Source organism: Sturnira hondurensis, unplaced genomic scaffold (assembly GCF_014824575.4).
Source record: "Sturnira hondurensis isolate 20B ecotype Veracruz unplaced genomic scaffold, ASM1482457v3 Scaffold0013063, whole genome shotgun sequence".
Lineage (NCBI taxonomy): Eukaryota > Metazoa > Chordata > Mammalia > Chiroptera > Phyllostomidae > Sturnira > Sturnira hondurensis.
The window spans coordinates 1,766,069-1,787,926 of NW_028085694.1; the positions used below are offsets into that span (position 1 = coordinate 1,766,069).

At 44.8% G+C, this 21,858-nt stretch overlaps 1 pseudogene; it reads left to right on the plus strand.

Annotated features, from left to right (window-relative positions):
* The first annotated feature begins 20,698 nt into the window (after positions 1–20,698).
* On the plus strand, positions 20,699–21,335 carry LOC118997322 (PRELI domain-containing protein 1, mitochondrial-like; annotated as a pseudogene).
* The last annotated feature ends 523 nt before the right edge of the window (positions 21,336–21,858 follow it).

Sequence of the window (21,858 nt, forward strand, 5' to 3'; positions counted from 1 at the left end):
AAATGCAATGATATGGAGAAAATTTATCAGCAGTCCTCTAGGGAAACATGCTGTGTATCATTGGAACAGACGACTCAATAAGGCCCCAGAGGTAGGAAACTATACTCAAAAAGGGGCATCCTTAATAATAATGGAGGGCCACTGAAGTGCTTTCTCAGGAGGAGTAGCCAGGACAACTCAGAACATTTGCTTTTCTGGGTGTGTTATGCATATCTGGGGCCCGAGCTGAGCAGCTTGTGAGAATAGAAAAGAGGCAGGTTGGGGGCCTTCATCTCTGCTCAGCCCCAGCCTCTCCTCCAAGGAGATATTAAACAGATAATTAAAGGCTGATATGTCACTGTCTTAGCCTTAGACTTGATACCCAATATTCTAGGCATCAAATGCCCACCAAAGCATCCTTGGATCAAGGTTGGGTGATGGTCCTGATACTGGAGCAATGGGCCTGAGACTCAGGGCAGTTCTGCCTTCTCCAGACTTTGCTCTCAGAGTTTACTCTGCACACTGAAAGCTTTCATCCAATCTTGGTCAGTTTTTTTTTTAATTTGTAAAATAGACACTATAATAATATCTCTCACCATAGTGTTGTTGTATGGATTAGGTCAGACAATGCACATCAGCCGTCATTGAACACTAGAGATCATGTTGTTGTCGTTGGCACGGAGGTAGGTGGTGTTTCCATCCCTATTTCTGAGCACTTGCGTGGCTGTCTCACCAGCCACAGGGCAGTTTTGGAATGCCATAGGCTTCATCAGTGCTACCTTCCCCATTGCAAATCTCTTCCTGGCTACAAAAAGTTTAGCTAATAGTTCTCGCGCCCTGGCTGCTGTAGTTCAGTGGATTGAGTGCGGGCCTGCGAACCAGTCGATCGCAGTTCGATTCCCAGTCAGGGCACGTACCTGGGTTGCAGGCCAGTTCCCGGCAGGGGCCAGTTCCCAGCAGGGGCCAGTTCCCAGCAGGGGATGCACGAGAAGCAACCATACATTGATATTTCTCTTCCTCTCTCCTTCCCTTCCACTCTAAAGATAAATAAATAAATATATTTTTAAAAAAGTTTAGCTAGTAGTTCTCAAATTAAATAAAACACGAGAGAAAATCGACCATCTCAGAACACACAGTACTTGATATTGCAGAGTAGGGAGCTCGCATTCTCCCANAGTGCGGGCCTGCGAACCAGTCGATCGCAGTTCGATTCCCAGTCAGGGCACGTACCTGGGTTGCAGGCCAGTTCCCGGCAGGGGCCAGTTCCCAGCAGGGGCCAGTTCCCAGCAGGGGATGCACGAGAAGCAACCATACATTGATATTTCTCTTCCTCTCTCCTTCCCTTCCCCTCTAAAGATAAATAAATAAATATATTTTTAAAAAAGTTTAGCTAGTAGTTCTCAAATTAAATAAAACACGAGAGAAAATTGACCATCTCAGAACACACAGTACTTGATATTGCAGAGTAGGGAGCTTGCATTCTCCCAGAGCCATTCTTTCTACCTTGGCAACAGAGGCACTTTCAAATAAATATACATTCCAGTAGGGGCAGTGCCCAGACTTGGCTGTGACAAAGCTACCAGCCAAGCCTGTGAAGTTATTAGGGATGATCTCTTAAGGAGGGGACTAAATGTTGATTGAATGTGAAAACTATGTTGTGCTTGAACATTACTTTAAAGCCTGGTTTACTTTAACATTTGGCAAGCTACCGGATTTCCAATGCCTGACTGTGTTCAGAAGTCAAACCACCCAGGCTCCCATCTTCCTTAGGAAGGAGGAGATGGAACAAAAGGCTCCCCCGAAGATGATTCAGAGAAGAAGCCCCCGCAGCCCTGTATCTTCTGCTTGTTCCCCCCTCTGCAGATGTAAACACGCCACGAAACGGGGCGAGACATTTATGAACCAGCTTTGCAGCTGCTTCATTACTCTGCTAATATCAATATTAATTTCTGTGGGCTTCCTTTTTCAGAACATCAGGCTAGAGGTGCAATTATTACACACCCTGGTGTTTGGCAAGGGAATTTGTAAGCCTGCTCCTAAGGCACCTCCCCTGACACTTCCCCTGTGGCACCATGCAGAAACCTGGTTCAAGCCCAAGACAGCAGGGAGATGGGAGGGGAAGCAAAGTCAAGCCTCGTCTCTCACTCAGGCCAAATCACTGAGGCTGAAAAGCGAGTACCTGGGTATTATGGGCCTGCCTCTCTGGTGTTTCGCCGCCAATTTCCCACTTGGCCACATGTGCACATTTAATTAATGTTCTGTTCATCACCTCCTGCAAGTCATTAATAATGATGCTCTGTAGATATCGGCCCATCTCAGAGCCTGCCAGAAGCCTGCCACTGCCCCACCATCTCCCAGTCAGTCCAGTCCACAGCTGACCCCCGGCTGCACTGGTGGCCTTTCAGCCAGGTTTCAATCCTTGAGACAGACAGAGCTTAGAACCAGCCCTGCTAAATTCATCTTTCAAGCAAGATTTCTGGATGGATCCATTTCATTTCCTTCACCCACTAATGTTGTAGAGGGTTTTTTTTTTAATTCTATTAAAAAATGCAATTAAATTTGTCTCATGGAATTTGCTCTTTAAAAATCCAGACAGCTGCTTGCTCATGGTGGCATTATGCTGTTGATTCTTATGCATTTTTTTCTTCATCTCCATTCCATTACTTTACTGAGGATTAAAGACAGGCTTACCAGATGGCAAATGCCAGGATCTCTTCCCACCCCCACCTCCCATTTGGAAGACTAGGATCATATCACCCACAATACACAGCCCAGGTTCCTCTATGCAGCCATTGGAAGAGACAGCAATTGTTTCCTTTAAATTCATTAGCTAATGCCCAAAACGCCATCACAGGGCAGGAGGTTAGGAATGAGAAAACCTAAGACCTGCTCACAGTAACTTCCTGAGAATGCTGCAAAAACGCCTCCCCCTCCCCTGTGCCTCAGTTTCTTCATCTCATCTGTATCACTTGCTTCCTTCACCATTTCTCAGCCATAAAGCATTCATTAGGCTGGAAAGCAAATGAGGTCATGTCTGTGGTGAGATGGCTTGTGCGTTTCCAAAGAAAGACACCATATAAAAAGCATTCTGATTGCTAACAGTCAGGGATGCTGAGGATTTGGCCTGGCTGGCATTATAAACTATTTAACTGCCTGCTTCTTGCAAAAACTATTTTTATCAGTTAATTACACATTTTTCTTATTAAATAACAACGTTAAAGCATTTCTTGCTCATTTTCTTGCCATGATTAATTTAATCTGCCTCTTTATTAAAAGTCCAGGTTTCGTCCTCTCGTCTTATCCACTCTACTAGACTAGTGAAGGCTCACTGCTGTTGAGCAACTTTGATTAGCATTAACCCATTCTACTTCCATTCTTTTCTTCTTCTCAAATCCCTGAAATAATCTTTCTCTCAAAAGAATGTGTGTCTTGCGTCTAACGGGCCTCCAAACTGTACAGAACAGATCTTTCCCTAGAGAATGGCTTCTCTTCTTCTCTTCTTTCCTTTCTTGGGCCCTCTGCCAACAGACACATTCTAAAGGGCCGTCCAGGTTTAAAGGCAGCCCTGGGTTATGTGGTGTCTGAAGAGGATCCGAGAGAGTGCGCTGGTCTTGTTCAATTTCAAAACAGGCACACGTGACATGACCAGAATTTGAGAAAAAGGGCTAAGAAGAGAAAAACCAATGCCAGTGGCATTTGCCACACTGTGGGACTTTTTTCTAATATTATCATTATTATGAATTATAATTAACAATTAATATTAACAATATTATTATAATTACATGCTGAATGCCTTGATGTAGAAAGGGGACATAAGGCATTTATTATGTGTGTTCATGCTATTGCTTGAATCCGCAGAGAGAGACTAGAGTTTGAGGGGGGGAAAAAAACACAATTTACGAGGCAAAGTGGTTAACCCCAGCAATTACGGAATGGTTATAGAAAGTAATTTCATGGTTTTTTTATTTGCCACTTCTGCTAGATAGGCAGCCTCTAAAATGGCTACCTGCTGACCCTCACTCCTCTGTGTAATCCCCTCCCCCTGAATGTGGGTTGGACCCATTGGGCCCCTTGTACTGAATGGAATACTGCTTAAATGATGGGATGTCACTTCTGAGGCTGAGTCACAAAAAGTCTGTCTTCTTTCTTAGATACTTTCTCTCACTTGCTGGCTCATTATCTGGAGAGCCAGCCACCATGGGGTGAGCTCCCCTGTGATGCGGCACAGGTGGTACGCACTTGAGACACAGTCGGTGAAAAACTGAAGCTCTCAATCCTGTGGTTCAGGAGGAACATTTTGAGGAACTCGGCAATTGATAACTAACTCATGACACTTCCCGCAGTAAAATTAATCCAGAAACATCATGACACACTATAGTGGTGGAGAAAAAAAGTGCACTGCTTCCTTGTCCTCTACCCTTGAAATTATTCATCAACCAAAGCCCCTTTTCTTGCTGGATGTGTGATCTTAACATCTTCTCAACACTATTCTCTAAGTAGCCATTCTCAGTTCTTTGGATTGGCAGATGAGAGAAAATACATTTGCCATCCCCTGAATAGTGTAAATTGAAGACTTGGAATTAAAAGACCGGATTTTTAGCCCTAGCCAGGTGGCTCAGTTTGTTGGAGCACTCTCCCATACACCAAAAGTTTGCAAGTTCAATTCCCAGTCAAGGCAAATGCCTAGGTTGCAGGATCAAACCCCAGTTGGGATGTGTATGGGAGGCAACTGCTCAATGTTTCGTTCTCACATAGATGTTTCTCTCTCTCTCCCTTACTCTCTCTCTAAAACTCAACAAAGTCAATCAGCTTATCCTCTGGTGAGGATTTTTTTAAAAACCTGACTTCTATTTACAAACCAAGAAGCTTCGGGCAAATCATTTCTACTCTTTGAGCTTCATTTTCCTCTTCAATAAAATGGAGGTAATCTGTGTGGATGATATGAGCTTCAAAGAACAGAATACTCAACTAAGTAACCTAAAATACGTTTCTCCTTTTTCCAGTTGGCCATCTTTAGTGTGTTGGGATCTCCCCTCCTGTCCACAAGATAGTTATAGTAATTCCACCCCTCACATCCTCCAAAACAACACCCTTAGACATGAAATGGAAGCATTCTTGTCATCTAGTCTATAAGCAAAAAAAAAAAATTGCAAAAAAATTCCCAGCAGAACTCCCTACACATTATATTAAGCAGACCTGGTTTATATGCCTCCCCCTAAGGTAATCACTGGCTGAGGGAATTTAGATGATCAGATCAGCTAAGATCACCCCCATTCCACCCCTGAGGCTCTGAGGGGCCTAGCTGCCCCTGAGGTCAATGGCCATCCAGAGAAGAGCTGGAAAAATCTGAGCGCATAAAATAAAGACAGGGGGAGGTGCTACTGGATAAATGTATTAGTCCACATAGGCCAGGTCATGCTGGAGTATAACATATCTAATGGCCTAACCCAACAAAATTTTACCTCTTGCTCACACTACATGCCCAGCACAAGTCAGTCAGGGCCAGGCTGCCTGAGGCTCCACCTCATCTGCATCAAGATTGGCTGTAGCAGCCCAGAAAAGCAGGAGAAGCCTTTCCTGCTATGTCACTTTCACTCACATTCCTTTGGCCAGAACCAGACCATGACCCCACTTAATTGCATGAGGGCTGGAGAGTGTATTTTTCCATGTACCGGAAGGAGGAAAATGGAACAGGAATGGCTTTGACCCCAGCAGGCAAACAAGACTGTCTGCAATAAAGCCTTATCTCCTCTTAAGGTTTTATGAGGTTCAAACAAGCTAATGTATTTATTCGTTTCTCATCCATTAAGCACATAAGATCTACCAAGCACTGGGCTGGGAAAGATCAATAAGATATAGTCACCACCCTCCTTGCGGATATAACCATGAGAAGGTGATCAAACATCGGAATGTCCATCAGAGTTTGTTTGCCCTTTTTTTCCTTTCCAAGTCCTGAGTGCTCACCTCACATAATTTGTCTTCCCATTGTGGGTTTCAAAGTCTTTCAATGCTTTCAAGACAGGTCATGATCAGAAAGGACAGGGGACTAATCTGGAGCGCCACTGTGTCCAGCGAGGTGCGGCAATTATCATCGAGACAAATCTGTAGGCAACTCCAAGATGTCGTCTTTTCCTTGATCTCCCTCAGTTCACAGATATTAGAAGAACGAGCTATTATCTTGTCGGGGGGGGGGGTTTCCCAAATCCGTGGTTGCTTCATGGGAGAGAAGACATTCCTGCTTCACCTCCTATAGCCAAAATTATTATTGCTGACTTCACCTCCCTCACAAATGTCAGCTTCTTAAACAAGGTGCCNTGTGGGTTTCAAAGTCTTTCAATGCTTTCAAGACAGGTCATGATCAGAAAGGACAGGGGACTAATCTGGAGCGCCACTGTGTCCAGCGAGGTGCGGCAATTATCATCGAGACAAATCTGTAGGCAACTCCAAGATGTCGTCTTTTCCTTGATCTCCCTCAGTTCACAGATATTAGAAGAATGAGCTATTATCTTGTCGGGGGGGGGGGTTTCTCCCAAATCCGTGGTTGCTTCATGGGAGAGAAGACATTCCTGCTTCACCTCCTATAGCCAAAATTATTATTGCTGACTTCACCTGCCTCACAAATGTCAGCTTCTTAAACAAGGTGCCGTGATATTGTAAGGACTGGCCAGCCTGCAGTTCCAGAGACCCCCAAATTTTAGTGGCTTTATGTAAACTGCTTAACAGACTGCCTGATCAGTTCAGGTCTCTACAGAGGGCCTTCTCCACACAGTCATCATGGACCCAAGCTGATGGTGGTTTTGCATTTTCTGCTATGGTTTCTAGGGTTTTGCTGGGCATTGACAGCCCCATGAACCAAGGAAGAAAGACCATGGACAGTGCCCAAGGGAGATTTTTCGTGGGCTGGGTCTGGAACAGCCCTCCTCACCTCTGCCCATGGACCATGGCAGAGCACTCAGTCAATGACCACACTACCTGTAAGGGAGACTGGGAAATGTAATTATGTGCCCAAGAAGAAAGCAAGACATTTTGGCGAACAACTAACAGTCTCTCTACGCTCACCCACACAACTTTCTATTTTTCAACTTGGCAAAAGCTAAGATCATAGGGTATTTCTACACAATAATGTACTTTTTCACCTTCCCAGGCAAAGATCTTCTTAGAGACAATTCATAAATATCTTAGTGTAATTAATGGGCAAAGACCTGACCCACTGCCCATTTTTCCTGTGGTATCCCTCCACCAAAATTCTTTCTTTTCATTTTTTATTTTAGAAAGAGGAAAAGAGAGGGAGAGAGTGGGGGAGAGAAACATTAGTTGGCTGCCTTCCATGTGCACCCTGACTGAGGACCAAACCTGAAACCCAGGCATGTGCCCTGATGAGGAATTGAATCAGCAACCTTTCAGTTTTGTAGGACAATGCCCAACCAATTGAGCCATACTGGCTGGAGCACTCTACCAAAATTCTTTTTTTTTTAAGATTTTATTTATTTATAGAGAGGAGGGAAGGGAAAGAGAAGAGGGGAGAAACATCAATATGTGGTTGCCTCTCATGCACACCCCACTGGGGATCTGACCAGAAACCCAAGCATGTGCCCTGACTGGGGATTGAACTGGAGACCCTTTGATTCATAGGCCGGGACTCAGTCTACTGTACCACACCAGCCAGGGCTCTATCAAAATTCTTGACCAAGTCCTCCAATTCTAGACAGATAACCTTGGGAATATGAAGTGATTTAAAAAGTAATCATTTCCAACATAGGGAAAAATCAACAAATCCTTTCAATGAAAGAATCATCTTTTTCCAAGTAGAAACAAAGAAAGAAAGGTTTAGGAGAGAAGTACTCTGTTAAGCATCTTCCTTTTACTCATTCACCGAACAAATAATTATTGAATACCCAGCTTGTGCCAGGCTGAGTACCTAGTGTGTGTCAGACACTATGTCAGTTACTGGCGATACACTGATGAACCATACCAGCATGATCCCCTGGACCTTAAAGTCTAGACTTTCCTAAAAGTATACAGGAGTATAAATTGAGTACATGCTATCATAAGTAATCATAAATGAAAGAATGGAGCAAAGGCAGAGAATAACAGCAGAGGTGGGAGGGATGACATGTAAGTTAAGACCTGAGGGATCAGATATGAGCCAGGCAGACAGTGGAGCAGGAGGCAAGTACTGTAAATAGAGGGCACTGCCTGTGCACAGGCCATGAGAAGGGAAAGGGCTTGTCATAACTGAGGAACGGGTAAGGTGCTGCTATGACTGAAAATGAGGGGAGAGGTGGCGGGAGGTGAGACTGGAGCAGTACACGGGGGCCAGACCATGAAGAGTTTTGTCACTCGTGGTGAGGATTATGAATTTGAATCTAAATAAAACGGGAAGCCATCTGGGGCTTTAAGTGATAGGGGGATGGCATTCCGCACTGCATGAGTCTGCTAGGGCTGCCATAACCAAGAACCACAGACTGAGTGCCTTCAACGCAGACATTTGTTGTCTCACGGTTCTGGAGGCTGGAAGTCCGAGGTCACCATCTCCAAGTGTCATTGACTAGGCACCCACCCTACTCCAGTATGATTTGTCTTAACTAATTACATCTGCAATTACTCTATTTCCAAGTAAGGTCACATTCTGAGTACTGAGGTCAAGACTTCAACATATGAGTGGTGGGAGGGGACACAATTCAGTGCATAACACACATTTTAAGATCACTTTCCTCTCAGTTTGAATGGGGAGCAGGGTGGTTAGAGTAGGGGTGAGAGGAAAGTTGGAAGGCTAGTGTCATCACTGTCAAGATGAGAGATGATGTTTGCCTAGGCTAGGTGTCCAAAAAGACTTAAGATATATTTTGTTGCTAAAACTAGCAGGACTGCTGATAGATTTTATTTTATTGATGAGGGAAGAGGGTAAATCAAGGGTGACTCTTAAGTTTCTGGCTTGAGTGAGAAGAAAGATGTTGGTGCAATTTATGAAATAAAGAGGAAGGGGGGATAGAGACATGTTTCAGGGTAGAACCCCATGGTTTTACTTGGGGTATGTGAAGTTTGAGATATACTTAAGTAGATAGACCAAGTAAACAGCTGTGTTTAAGAATCCGGAGCTCAAAGGAGAAGTCTGTGCTGGAGATATGAAGCATCTCCACATGGAGTCCTCAGCATATGGGGTATTTAAAATCACTCAGAATGGTTGAAGTATGAAGTTCCCAGCACATCTCGCTCCACAGGCAGGTCCAGCAGCAACCATCTTTACCCTGGCATCTCCGTGGAGCAGCCCGTGCCTGCAGGAGGTTTTGAACTGAAGGCTCAGAGACTTTGTTGCTCCTTCTCAAGGGTAGCAGAGAGTTGAGAACCCTGACTGTTTAATGTGCCAAACCCGGATCATTCCACCTCGGTCTTTACCCGGATTCTATGGGTCCTTGGCTTCTGGAGAAGATGAAGAGCATGCTCCTAGTTCTCTCCCAGGTTTATACAAAGTGTCCCTCACTTACACCCAAGAACACCCACACAGCCCAATGCACATGTCCACCTAAATCATGTGAACATTAGTGAACATGCATGCACACACCCCATCCCTTCAATACAAATGACCTAAACTTTGTGAGGTTCACATGTCCCCAGAGATGATCTCATTTGCCTGCTTCAAAAGCGCTTTGGTCTGCACAGCCTGTAGCAGCAAATTTACACTTCAAAAAGCAGACAGCTTTTTCCACATCTTATTCACTTAATGAGTGAGAATGTAAAATTAGTTCCGTTGCTGATGAGGACCTTGAGCCAAATGAAAAGTGTTCATTTGTCAGCACAGACTTACAGCCTGAGACATGATTATATAGCTAATCCAATAATGGGTTTTGATGCTGAGCATTTATTTATATACAGTATGTCTTGTTATCTGTTGATAATCAGGACCTACAATTTACTCTTTCTTGTGTGTGTAGTGTGAAATAGCAACATCTCCCAGACATATTGCGTTTAAGTACCAACATGCAAACACATACAAAAAGCACCACCATCAGCGAAATATTATATTTGCTTTATTTTAAAGAAAAGAGGACCAGTTCTTGAATTCGGGCTTTTCTATTTTTCAGTATAAATAGTAAATAACACAGGAGGTCTTTCTCAGGATTCTGCAAGAGTTTTTTTAAAAAATGAAAGGAAGATTTCCTATCACCTCAAGCCACCCTAACCAAGTGACTTCTTGTTCTCCAAAAATTCTATGTCCAGATTAAATCCCACATGTATTTGTACATATAATGGCATAAACCAAAAACACATATGGTGAAAATCTTCACCGCATCACCACCTCTCTGGCTACCTGGATCCCACAAACACTCTGCTGGTTGCAAACATGCACATTATCCCTGTGTGGGTATGAGAACTGTAATAATTACCAGAGGCAAAAACCTTTCCTTAAAAAATAGTAACCTAAAATTAAAAATAAAACCACCGCATTTCTAGAAACTCTTTCAGGGACTACATACTGCCACATTGTGTCTCACCCCGTGGATGAGCGTAAATATCACTAAAATGTAGAGACACTTTTGGCCTAATATAAACATAAAATGCATGCACATCAACATTTAAAACAAGCAGGCATCTTCATAGGCATCGTAGAGTAGGATGCATTGTAACATGTTTCTGTGATAGTAAAGCCTATGGGACAGAAAAGACATGTCAGGATTAAGTATTCTGTTAATTGCAAATGTGTAGCCCACCTGCAAAACCTGTGAGAAACCCTACCACACTTGGGGAAAGTCAGAGTAAGCTTCTTTTCATGCTACCCTCGCTTGGACAGGCCTTGAAAAATCCAGAACAAATTCAGGGAAGCATCCGAGGGCCACTGTCTGCAGTCGCCCCTTTCCCCCACCTATCGGTCTCCAACCCAAACGAAGCCGCAAAGGACTGGTCACTCTGTGATAAATGAGAAGGAAAGGGGGTGAGTCCACTTTTTATGCCGGAATTTATTCCGCAGTAAATACTTCAGTGTTGGTGAGACATGATGTTTTATTGGATTACACGAGTTTGCTAAAGAAATCACACTGGGAATAGCAAAGCTTGCGGTTTTGTGGGTAATGCGTTTGTAATGTGAAGGCTTTACACGGGAAGACTGTTGGAGGATAACAAGGCAAATTTGGAACTGGCTAAATGCATGCAAATCTACATTATGGTAATACTTGGCTGCCTAGGTCCAAGAGGTTTCTGTGGTGGTTGTGGTACCTAGGCTGGATAATTCATTAGGTTCTGACTCCGGTGAAGAATAAATGAGTGTAGCATACATTACATTCCTACTTTCGTCTCAGAAACAAATCCTTCTTGTACCAGCCAGTGTAATCTTCAGAGTTTTCCCTCTATAAAACACCTCAAGAAAAATGCACCTCAGTAAGATTTACACTTTATTACTCTAATGATTCTACAAACACTACCACAATGTGATGAAAGGCAGACCGGTCCCGGACTGATTGAGAGCTAATAAAAATCAGTACTGAAAACTGCAAAGAGCACCCTTATCATCTTTCTTTCATTTAGAGCTGATTACTAGGGGATTATAATGCAATCACAGCTATGTGTGAGAGGTAGCTATGGGAACCAGTTTTAACTGTTTATCTAGCCAAAGATCTTAATTTAAGTTTGAACACTCTGATTCATTTATATGTAAGACACCAAGGAGACAAAATGCAGAAGAAACAGATGCGCACTTGTTCTTTCCATTTAACTTCATAAGCTACCAGCCAATTTGTCTTTCAGGGACAAAATTAATTTCTGATGACAATGTGAGCAAGTAATAAACTAGAAGTTCCTGTCCTGGGAAACTTGTTAATGCCATGTAATGTTCCTGTGTTATTTGGGAGGGGGGGAGAGATTTGCTCCTGGAGTTACAGGGACTTCTCTAACAGACTTGCCTTTGTCCCAGCTTTTAGTCACTCCTGCAGAGGTTTATGACACCTTTGCTAGAGGTTGAACTGGGGAGTTCAATAGAAACCAAGGTGCTCACCATTTCTTTCCTCTGGAGATTGTTTTAAACTTCTCATTTTCCGAGTCAAACTCTGTCCGTGATTCAGATTTGCCCATAGCACAAACCTCCAGCCCATGGCTTCATGGCTTCACAGCCCTTGAGGAGGGGCAGGGGGATTAATGAAAGAAGAGGAATCCCAGGACCTCCTTCTTGGAGCCCATGCTGCTAACAGAACACAGCCGCCTGCAAGCACTTCCCAGAAGAACCTGGGTACATGTGAGGGGATCCCACTGATGGGAGTGCATGTGCTAATCTACTGCCATTGAGAGAGAAGGGCGCCAGCAGGGGTGACAAAGGGCCACACGGACACAGTTGGACAGGAAGTAGAACCGGCCACCACGTCAGAAACAGTCCGCGAATCTATCCATGCCCTGTGTTAGTAATAATAATACTACCACTGCCGATAAAAAGAATAATAGTAAGAAGAAGATAGCATTTATCGAATACTTACTGCCTACCAGAGAATAAAACAGACATGCTACATATATCCGCTCCTCTAATTAGCACAAAAACCCTTTGTGGAAGTCATTGTGATGGCCACTTTGTGGGCTGGAAAACGGAGTCACACACGAGTTAACTCGTCCAATGCCGCAGCCAGCAAATAGAGAGTCAACATTTGAACTCGATCTGTCAGACTCCAAAACACGTATTTTCAAGCGCTCTCCTAAGGCAAACGTTGGCAGTCTTCTTTACCCTGGCGAGCATTATTTTCCTATCTCATTATGTATCCAGTTTTTGTCAGTATCTCTGGACTGTGTTCCTCCCCTAATCTACAGCTTCTATGGTCTGCCTCCCCCCGACTTCCAAGCCTGTGTATGTCTGCTCTCCGGGGGGAACCCCCTGCAGCATAATGGCTGTCCGTTAATGTGTTTTTAAAACCTCGCCCTCTCCCATCCCCTGACAGTGTTCATATGCTCCACATGAAGGATCCTTTTCCAGAAACACTTTTGAAGAAAGTCTGAAGTAAGCTGAAAAGTATTACATTTTTCATCTCAACAGGGAAACGGATTTAAGAACAGGAGAGAAGAGCCTGAAGGTCTTTCGGATTTTAAAAAGAATTCAACACACTGCTGCATTGGCACCGGGAACGCATCTATCACAGAAACCAAGAGACCATCTGCATTTACAGGCTGAAACGGTTCCCTTCGTCCTTGATCACGATAATGACTTCGAGTTCCGCGGAGCTTTTCATCCAGAGGGACGCGTGGCCCCTGCCGAAGCCGGCCCAGGAGGCAGCTCCCTCCAGCACCGAGGCTCGGTCTCCTCCAAGGTGAAGGGGGAACAGCTCCACTGGGGGGAAACTGAAAAGGACAAGCAAGCACTGTAAATTTTCTTTCCAAAGGCAACTAAAATAGCAGTCCGTCTGTCCAGATTTAATTGCCCCATCTGGAACTCAGGCGTAACAATAGGGTCCCAAAGAAACCTTCTACAGGGCATCAACCACATTACATTAAAGAAGGGAAATGTGTTCCGGGGCCTAGAGAAAGCTTGCTCTGTGAGTACCAGACATGTTCCTAATTGCCCGATTTCCGGGTTGTAAAAACCACGTCAGACAACTGGGGAACATTCCTTAGCACAATTCTCCCAAGCTCTCTCTCTCTCGCCCTCAGGAGTCAGTACCACATTTGATGAGAACGAGTAAGAAAGATAGAAGCTAGTTCGTGGTTTGGAGGAGGATGGGATCTAGCACAGAGCTGCTTCCCTTCCCAAGTACAGAAACGGAACACAGTGGGAGGCTGTACCCTGCGGGTTTTGGAGTCCAGCGTGAAAGGGGGACTCACTCTCAGCAAGACGGCGAGTTTGGAGTGGACTTCCCAGCTGTGCAGTGAATTGGGCCTGCACGAGCCTCAGTCTGCTAGGAGGCGCTGCTGTTCCCTCTGCCTGCAATCTCAGGCCTCCTCTCTTTTCTTTGCTCCTCCGTTCCCACCACCAATGTTCGACACTCGTGTCCTCTCCTGCAGGCAGCCTTCTGTGAATTCCCTGAAGTGAGGCTAGCTGTTCCCCTTCTGTGTTTCCATAGCGTCACAGACACATCTTGGGAACTCCACCCTCCATGTTGCATGATAAACAGACATCATTTACTGAATACCTATGTGCCAGTCACTATGCTGAGTAATACACATAAATGTCTCTTTTCACTTTTACAGTCATCGAAAATACTATTTCCTCTATTTTATAGGTAAGAAAACTGAGGATTAACAAGGTTAAGGTCTCACAACAAGTAAATGACAGAGCCGAGATTTGAAAGTAGGACTTCCTGTCCCCCAAGCCCTGCTGGGTTCAGCACTCTGACGCTGGAATCACAGTGTATCCATTTCAACATCCCCTAGTCTGTCTAGCACATTGCCAGGCACTTAGAGAGCCTCGACACACCCCCGTTGAGCTAAATGCCACTGGGGGAAACCCAGGGAGTCCCACTGACTCACAGCAGGGTAGCTAGAAGAAACCAGCCTTGGTAGCCTGGCTTTCTACCAGTTGACGATTCTGACTTGCCTGGGTAGCAACAGGACTGTTATTTTAGGGGGGAGGAAAGCAAAAGCATTTACACAGGGTCCTCAGTGTCATGCTAACACACCAGAAAATGTGTTGTCTTCCTGAATTCAGGTGTTCTTTTCACTGAATTCAGTCAAACCAGCTCTGCATATCGACGCAGAAGGTGTAACTTATAGCGATTCAAATGTTATGCCTCACTGCATAATCCCCTCTGCCTTCCATTGCTGTCCTTCTCCAACATGCTGCTGCGGCTGCTGCTGCTGCTGAGGCAACAGCTGCGTATTTTCCCCAAGAATGAGGGGCGGTGAACATTCGGGGTGCAAGGGTTGTAGTGGAAGACCCCATTCTCTTCAGATACCTAGAGTCCATCTGCCTGAGAGACAGGCAGGGCTTCTCATCCTTCTTTCCCCTCCACAACTAGGAATTCAAGCCCATCGATCTCGTCCTCACAGAGCATCTGCTTTCCATCCTTTCTCACTGTCCCTCGTCCATGCTTTGCTCAAGTATGCTCAGTCTTCTGCCTCCAACCAGCCCAGGTCTTCCCAGGTACCCCCCCCAAAAAAATGACTCCTTAACATGACTTATTTCTCACCCCTCCTTACCTTCAAAAGAGTTCAGGGCTCTTCATTGCTTTTAAGATAAAGTCCAAAATCACTATGCATTCAAGCCCTCCACCAATGGGCTGTAACATACTATTCCAAGCTTTTTCCCACTATTCCCTAACCCAACCCCCGAACCATCCAGCTGGTCTCCTTACTGGTTCCCAGCCCTGGACCTGATGTCTGTTCATCCACACACACCTGCCCATTCTTTAAGGTCCCGTCCTAGTGTTTCCTGCTGTCTGGAATCTCCGATTACCTTTCTCTTAAAACTTTCTTGCATTTCTTGTCCACCTTACAGTCACAGATTTAGTACGTCATTTTATTGTGGCTATGCGTTGTGACTTACCTTTGTGTATATCTGTGTCCAATATTCGTGGTAAAATTATAGGCTCCTTGAGGGCAGAAACCATCTTTCCCTTCTCCCCCTGCTCCATGAGGATATAGAGCAGTCCTTGTTTCAGTGATTGTTCCAACACTGTTTGGCAAGACTTGCATTTGGCCTCAGGCTGTCTGTGCACTCTTCACATCAGGCATACCAGAGTCCTTATAATTCCCCAGATAGACCATTATTGCTTATTTCCAGGTATTCACATGAGACGTCCCTCCTGCTTGAAACTCTTAAACCCCTCACACTCCCCCTTCCTCTAGGTCCAGGTTCCTGGAGCACTGGTTGGCCTCAACTTGAACGTCCCTGCTTCCAGAAAGACCTCCTTTATCCTGCAGGACCAGATCAGGCCTGGTTCCCACAGAAGCAGTGTTAGCTACAATCAGCAAGTGTCCCGCTGTGTGTGAGTTAGGGCTTGTCAGACTGTATGTAATGGAAAAGCAACTCAAATTAGGGGAAAGGGGGAATTTGTCATTTCTGGCAACTGCAATGGCCAGGGTAGAGCTGGCCTAAATTATGTGGTCAGTTTACAATGTCTTCCCATTCTCATTCTCTTTCTCTATTTCTCTACCTACAGGCTCTACTGCACTCTGTGTGGGCCTCGCCCTCTGTGCGATAGAAAGCAGGGGGCCAGGCAGGGTGGGGAGAGAGCCTGACTGTGGAGGGTACTGAGTTTACATCATCCAATGATTTCAGAGAAAACACTGCTGCTTTCTCCCGGCAACCACATATTAACCCCCAGGGAATTCCTGTGATTGGCCTGGCTTGAGTTTACAAGTTTATCCCTGGGATAATCACTATGGCCACAGGTCTGGTGGTCAAGTCTGATTTATCTACCCCCAACTTCTTATGGTGTCATGGGGGTGGAAGAAAACTACTATAATTGGTTCTTCCCACCCCACCCCCACCCCAGGCTACTTGGAATTGGAAAAGAGACCTTCTCATAGCAAGGAGGGGGCTGTTAGCAAAAAGAGAGGGCAGAAGGAGTGCTGGATAGGCAGAAACAATACACAGGGGCCAGCAGAAGTAACACCTGCTTGAGTGTGGTTGTAGGGTAATAATATGGCTATAATAACTTATCATTTTAATTTGAACATTTCACCTAAGATGTCATATGTAATGCCCGAGTGTGATATTGTTATGTTACAGAACTACATGCTTATGATTTTGTAATAAAACAGGGGCATCATTTGTACCAGACCCTGTACGTTCACTACACAGCATTCATCTGTCTCCTCCATTTACTGAAAGCCACCTTAGGATGTTATTATGTTTTGGTCACTATATGTCCTTAAAACCTGGTGCATAGAAATGCTGAACTGATATTTGATAAATGGCTGAATGAATGAATGAATGAATGCTCTGAGTGCCAATGAAACACCCAGAGTTCTGGGTGAGGAAACACAGGGTCACGTTCAAAAGCTTAGGTCTGCATGTGGCGGCCGGTGGCTGCTGTTGCTTTGCTTTCCCAGCCAGTGCAATAATGGCCACAAACAGAAGACCTGCTTTGCCTGGCTGCTCAACAAATTCATAAACTATCCAAAGAAGGACCCAAACCTTACATGAGATCCGGCAGGATATCTAAGGTCAGCCACCGACCTCCTTCGGTCCGAGTCCATCCAATACTATGTCATTAAAACAAAACAAAACAAAACCTGGAGCAGCATACTACCAAGGAAGAGGACAGTAGAGGGGATGCTTCAGGAAAATCGCAGAAGACTTCTGCGTTTCTTAACAGATGGGAGCAATGAAAGCTGGCAAGTGAGCTGTTGTTTTTGACCACCCTGTTGGTAGTATATGCTCACAGTATAAGAATAACTCCACTCAGAGAGTATGGCAAAATTGGCTTATATACCCCAGCTAGATAGGAAGCTCCTCAAGGAGGAGAACCCTATCTTTAGCTCCATGAAATCCCCACGGAACGAAGGACCTCAACCCGTCTGGAGTTTGCACAAATCCAGTTTTAAAATTCAAAGCTGATGAGCTCTTGGCTTTCAGGGACAGAACCCTCATCTTGATTCCAGAAGAACTTAATTTATAATGAGTGAGTTCTTCTACCTCTTCATAGGTTCTGTAATTAAGGTGAACAACGAAGTTTTTAAGATCCATTTAAAAATGTGGGCCTTACCCGTTTTTCTGTCACCTGCCCAAGGCCTATTTTCTTCTAACAAACAAGGCAGCATAACATAACAAATACAGTGGTTGTAGCCAACTAAATAATTATTAAATAATTAGACCAAATACACACACACAAGTTTTCTTTCAGGAATAAGCCCCTTTAGAGTCCCTCTCGGATATGATGGGACAAATCCGTATTCCTTACTCTTAAAGTGCTCAGGTAGTCCCAATAAACTTGAAAGTTTATTTTAATTCTTAAATTCAATACAATTTTTTACTTACCAATAAGAGAATCTTGCTGCTAAGTAATTGCTGATATTGTCATCTATTTTACTTCCCATAACTTTAATGTTAACTTTCTGTTAACATTATAACCTAAATTAGTAACTTTTTCCTATTACTACCATTAATACACTTAACTATTAGCTATCATTCTATCTCATCAGTACAGCATCCTTCTCCTCCCATTCTTCCCAACCTTGATTCATAAACATTTCTAAACACATTGTAGCCTTCTCAGACACAACACTAATCGTGTACTCCTCGACATCTTCTGGCTAGGCTAAAATTCAAATATCTTAGCCCACATTCCAGAACTTTCACAGGGTCCCAGCCCTCTTGCTGGTTGACCTTTACCCTCCCTGATACAACGTGGGTGATCTACGCGCACCTGAGCAAGCCACACACCAAAGAGGACACACAAAAGCCTCCAGACTCTTGGCCACAGCATCCTCTTTGCATAGATTGTTCAGCCTCTCTCCTCCACCCATCCACCTCCTCCTCTTTCTTCAAAGATTAGAGTCTGTCTCATAGCCTTGAGCTGCCTTCCGTGAGCCTCCAGGCCTACAGAGAGCTCTTAGTCTGTGAAATCACGATCCTGGAGGGCTGGCCTCTGGACCTGACACATAGGTTCTGAACGGTGTGACCAAACTTCCCCTGCATGTATTTTCAACTCTGCTGGGTAATGAGTGTGTGGAGGGCAAAAATCTTACGTTATACTTGTTTGTATTCCCTACACAACTTAGCCCCAAACTGTGGTAGTTTCTAGACATATATCTACTTTTTTTTCATTTCTGACTTTTTTCTTACATGTCTGAAGCACATTCAAAGAAACAGCTTGCCATTTTAAACCACTTAACGATTCCCTCTTTAATTCAGGATAGGTATGATCTTTAAAGACAGTGAACTAGAGAGCGACTGGAGCTATAGTTAGGAAAATTTTCTCCTGAGAATTAGTACCTTCATAACATACTGGGTTAGAAGTTTATTTAGGGGAGGAGAAGACATAATAAAAAAAAAAGGGTAGCTCTTAACTGGAGCTACCAGTGCTTTTTTATTGTTTACTTTGAAGTGTTGTATGTAGCCAAGGAGAGCAGATACATTCATACTCAGGTTCAAATTCAAAATCATAGGACAGGAAGATCTGGCTCCTGGTGGTGGCCTGAGCACAGATATCTACCTCTCTTTCCTCCCAAGATCCTAAAGAAATGATAGAAAATAGGTGCTTTAAAGTAATAAAACCAAAACTTCAAGAAAAATAGGATGCAGCATCAGGGGACTAGAAATGAAGGCACCTCTGGAAGATAGAAAGCACCTGAAACTAGAATGATGGTGAGGTGAGAAGTGAGGAAACTGCAGTGCAGCCCTGGGCAAGTTCCCAGCTCAGAGTCAACAAATGCAAAGCTGAGGGGCCAGGGAGATGGCAGGGTGGGGAGTGAGAAATCCTGAGAGTAATTAATTAAAATAACTACATTTGGAACAGCTGAACCAATGAGGCAACCCTCCTCCCCCGCCCCATTCCTGCGGATCAGCTAACAGTTAGTGGCTTTTGCCCGGCTGGGTGAGGCCTGGAGAAAATTCCCTAGAGAACGAGAGCACGCTGCCTGGAGAACGGTCTTTTACTTGGACTGGGCTCTGCCCACAGTAGGAGCAGATACCAGCCAGAGACGACCCGGGACCCTGTCACAGCTGCCAAAGAGACAACTGGAAGAAGAAAGCTTCTCAGTTTCAACAGTACAGCCAATCATCCTGGACTGCCCAGACAGTTCCTTATATCACAATCCCCACACACGTATTAAGTGTTCCTTTCATGTGCAAAAAAGTTTATGTCCCAGTTTAAGTAATAAATTATATAGTCACCTTCCCATGAGTGAGACACATTGAAGCCTCGTTTCTCAAACTGGAGCCCAGGCACCATGTGAAGGTCTGACACCACTCATGCCCACCCTGTTTCCGCAGACGGGTCTGCCTGTGCCAGCTGTCACCCATGCAGAGGGTTCTCGTGTGACTTGGGCGACAGGAGATGCGGATGCCGTAGGGAAAACACAAATGCCAATGAAGGTTCTGACATTGCTTGCCACGTGGGGTGTTTCAGAAACTGCAACTGATATTTTAAAAGATTATCATTAAAGTGAAAACCAACTTTTATGAACTCTTAAAGGACTCATAGAGTCCTAAGACTATAAATGGGGCCACAGCCAGAGGATTACTAAATATTTAAAGAAATTATGAAAAAAAGAGTGGGAGCAATTTACCTCCCCCAAAACAGAGATTGTATATTCTGAAAAGAGAAGATCACTTTGTTTAAAATTTCGATTACTTTTAGAAAAGGTTCAAGAGAACAATGAATCCAACAACCAACACAAGGTGCTATTTTTCTTAAATGCTCAAAAAAAAAAAGGATCCTTGGACTAGAGAAGCATAATGTCTGAATAAGAATTCAGTGGACAATCTGCATAATGTGTCATAGATAATAAATGGAAATGTAGCAGATTCCAAGAAATCTCTCAAAATATTCACAAAAAGATAAGATAGCAAATATGAGGGAAAGGAGAGATTTATGGGGTAACTGAGTAATGGGAATTCTCAAAGTATAAGACAGACTAACAGAAGGGAGGAGATAACCAAAGACATAATACAAGAAAAGTTCCCTGAACTGAAGACAATACATGAGTCTTTATATTTAAAAGACCAGTTAAATTAATGAGCAGTATGATTGAAAAAGAAGGGAAGGTAAAGCGAGATCCGTTTCTGCGCGCCCCTCCCCCCAGCCCCGCCCTGACTCTGCATCCCTGATGCTGCTGCGAGGGTGCCGGTCTCTCCTGGTCCAGGCTGATGGTGAAGTACTTACTGGGCCAGTGCGTGCGCCACGGTTCCTGGAACCAAGTGTTTGCAGCCTTCTGGCAGCAGTACCTTAATCCTGTATAAAAACTCGTCCTGACGGAAGAGAGAATGCACCAGGAGGTGACCCCTGACCAGAAGCTCCTGTCCCAGAGATTCCTCCTGACCAAGGCCAACAGGTTGCCCCGCTGGGCCGCGGGGCCAAGCGACTGTGCCCGGCCAGTGGTGCTCACTCAGTGTACATCCTGGAGGATTCTACTGTGGACCCACAGAGCCAGACCGTGACCGGTTTCACCTGGCACATCGACCACACCCAGCTGATGGTGGCGGAAATCCACTGGGATGCTTGAGTCTCCTCGGGCTTCTGCGGCATCTCCAGAGCCGTCCAGGAATTTGTTCTCACCCAGTTCAAAAGCAATGTGACTGAGACAATGAAGGGATTTAAATACATGCTGACTAAGCTGCCAGGTGAGGCCCCTTCCCAAACCATTGCTGAGGCAGCAAAGGAAGCCAAGTAAGCCAAGGAGAAGGCAAAGGAGACAGACAGCTACAGAGAAGGCCAAGGCCCTTGTCAGCGAGGCAGCCACCAAGAAGCCGCCGCAGCAGTTTGTGTAGCCAGCCCAGGCCCGGGAGCAGCGGCTCACCAAACCACACCAAACCACCGGCTGCACTCCCTCTGTCCTCCCCGCTTGTACTTGATTATTAAAAGTCAACTTCCAGGCTGACCTCCTGTCGGAATGGTGGGTTGGGGGTGGTGTGTGTTTGGTATCTACAGAGCACAGGACCGTTAGGTACATCTGGGTGGAGCCTGGTTCTTCCCACATCCAGAGCTGAGGAGGGCGGTGCTCGGACTTGCCTGGGGTCACCGATGGCTGCAGACAAAGGGGCGTAATGCTGGACTGTAAGCTCCCAGAGGGCAGGAACCTTTCTTTTGGTCTCTGCTGGGTCCCAAATACCTGGAGCAATATCTGGCTCATAGTAGGCACTCAGTAAAAGTTTGTTGAATTCCTAAGAATAAAAAATTTAAAAATAACCAATTTCACCTTAACAGACTGAAAACATTCTCTTTTGAGGAAAGTAGGCTAGTGACTGGGATTAATTTATTTCTGTTTAGGTCTAACAACAGATTCCTTGGTTTGTAGTAAATATTTGCA